The 2868-nt window shown below is 37.2% G+C and overlaps 1 long non-coding RNA gene across 1 annotated transcript; it reads right to left on the reverse strand.

Moving 5' to 3' along the window:
• Positions 1 to 966: 966 nt before the first annotated feature.
• On the reverse strand, positions 967 to 2868 carry LOC147517192 (uncharacterized). Its single transcript, XR_015211365.1, has 2 exons — positions 1890 to 2868; positions 967 to 1252 (listed from the first exon to the last, which is right to left on the reverse strand). It is a non-coding gene; the product is annotated as an uncharacterized LOC147517192 (long non-coding RNA).

Here is a 2868-nt window from a genome sequence, read left to right on the forward strand (position 1 = left end):
CGGTTTGACGGGTCGGGTTTGAGCATAGAACCTACACCCATAGACCGACCGCACAAAAACGGTGGCGGGGCGGGGTGGGTCTATTTTCAGGTCGGTACGGGTTTGGGTGGCGGGTGAAGACCGGGTACCCTACCGGATGACGGGTCAATGGTTTTTTTTTACACTCCTAGTCCTATTAATATTTGCTTCAGAATAAAAACCATCCTCCCCTTCTCCACACCATTGACAACCACTCATGTGCCACTAAATCAACAAAGTCAGCAATGTATGTTACGCTCGAATGCAGTTACCTAGCAAATCTAATCTTTAGATCGAATCCCTCAGATATACACATTAACAAAAAAACTAACGATACTAGAAATAGCCAGTCCAAAAAGTCAGCCATATCAGAATTGCACTGGAAAAAACGACCACAATTGGTGTTGGAGAGAAATATACCATATATCTAGTAAATGTTAAGCGTAGGTTGAAGTACAGAATCATAAGACAATTTTGTGCCCAGTGAAAAGCAACACTTTGACAGTGGCTATGTACCCAGGAAGGAAAGCATAAATTCTACATTCTTCAAGGCAAAAATGTTTATGGTCCAAGCATAGATGGTCATAAAGCATCCCCGAAAATTTTGGACTAAGCTCACCACAACTTTTGGACTAAATACACATTTAATGGTTTTAGACTAAGAAGAGGTTTCATATTCACTTAAAAAATGAAAATAAAGAATATACACATGAGCTAGGAATGAACACAAAGATAAAAATCTGAAACTGGAACCTGTAACTCAGAAAGTTAGAAAGTAGGCAATCATATATAATCCTAACCTTTTTCACTTCATCGCAGCCCTTACTAGATTTCTATAAACATATATTCCCCTTTCCTTTCCTTCGAGAGCTCCTCCCCTTCTTATTTTTTGTAGTTAAACACAGTCTACACTTGGCTTGCTATACAACATACAAAAAACAACAGTCATTTGTAAACAAAATGAGAATTCATCCCATATATTGTAATTAGAAACGGCATGTTATACAAAGGATCCAACCATATCATTACAGTTCTACTAAAACATAGATCAATCCAATCTTGAATCTGATATTAAAGAAGCTAACATTGTTTCTATAGTTTGATAAGTAAAAATTTAGCAGAAGCTTGATCTGCTGCACATGATCAGCAAATTGTGAATCAGCTCCTTCTCCAGTGCCCTTCAGCTGCGTCATCAGTTCCCAGTCCTAGAAGACAGCCATACCAGCCAGTTGCCCTGGACAAGAATCAAGTAAGGGTGAAGAAAGAAAAAGGAAAGAAATGACTGCTCCCAAATGTTTGCAACTAGAGTAAATACAAATATACTAAAGCCTGTAACTCTAATAAATTCCAAGAGAGTGAAGGACCATAGAAGCACTAATCTTGTTGGAGTAAAAATTTGCTGCAAAAAAATATCAGTGAATTTGGTCCCACAAGGGAACGACGAACGCCTAAGAAGTCTTTATAATATTTTATGCCTTAAAATAGGAACCATAAACATCGATGTGTACACGACCACACCAAGAACTAAAACAAATGTAAACCCAAGGTTAACTAAATGATTAACAGGTAAGTACTATGAATCTCCTAGGCATGTAATGAATATCGATAGTAAATCTGGAGTTCTGGCAACATATCAAAAGGGTCACCAGAAACAGGAAACATCCTCAACTCCTGAAGGAATGGTAGTATACAGCACGGTTAAACATTTACCAAAAGAAACTACATATAGATAAGATAAAGGAAGATCCACACATCGCAGGTGCCGATTAGTAAAGTTGGTAAAACCTTTGGATGATGATATGATACCAGAAGTCGGGGCTTGAAACCCGCCAGCATCAAAGAGTTACTAATCTCATTTAAAACAGGCTTACCAATCAAAACAAAATATCCACGCACACATCATGCATCTCCCAGCCAAATTACGAGTCCACAAAGATGATTGACTACTGAAATGCCAAGACTTGTCTGTAGTTGTAGGAATTTCATGATCATGATCCAAGATAGAGACCCCCCATATAGAATAATAATAATAATAAAATAAATAAAATAGTTCTGAACATAATGAGAGTTTCAGTGGAATATTAGAAACACCATATTCCGGTCTTAACCATCACTACATCTTTTTTTTTTACTTAAAGCATTCAGAGCCTCTAAAAACTCAAGTTTCAGCATTCAATGGCAAAAAATCTTGTTTGTTTTTTCAAGTGGTTTCAGCAAGGCAAAAGTTGGTTTCAGCGTTCCGCGCTAACTTTACTACGGATGTTGAATTGAAGTGTGAGGCAAAGAATTCCACCCTATACCCTTTGTTTATTTTTCTTTGGAAAAAAGGATTTTCACTACAAAACACATCCATCACATTTCTTTGCCTTGATCTTTTGTGTAAATGGGCTGCAACAATCTTTGAATCATTAAGATCGATTTTCAGAGTGAGGGTCATAGATAGATAGATAGATAATAGGTGGATGAGAGAGACAGAAAGAATGGGGTTTTGAAGACGGAGAGAGAGAATGAGGTTTTATTTCGGGACGAAAGGTTTGTTATTTAGAAAGTAAACTTTGATGTGTTAACATAACATCTGTATTTTGATATAATTTTGCTCATTATTTAACGCGTTGAGAGTTGGTACTCTGAAAAAGGAAAAAACATAATCCACATGCATTCAACTTGCGCGTACACCTACACAAATAAGCAAAATACACGCCGTCCGAGAAGACAGCCTCACCAGTTTGCAATAGAGAAGACAACTAACCTCATAAATATTGGAGGAAAACAAAAGCTTATTTGTTCCAGAAGAAATGCTAGGGAAAGAAAAGGACCTTTTCCGCAGTTTTATAGTTGTTTCTTTGTCCT

This window comes from Coptis chinensis, chromosome 2 (genome assembly GCF_015680905.1).
Source record: "Coptis chinensis isolate HL-2020 chromosome 2, ASM1568090v1, whole genome shotgun sequence".
Classification (NCBI taxonomy): domain Eukaryota; kingdom Viridiplantae; phylum Streptophyta; class Magnoliopsida; order Ranunculales; family Ranunculaceae; genus Coptis; species Coptis chinensis.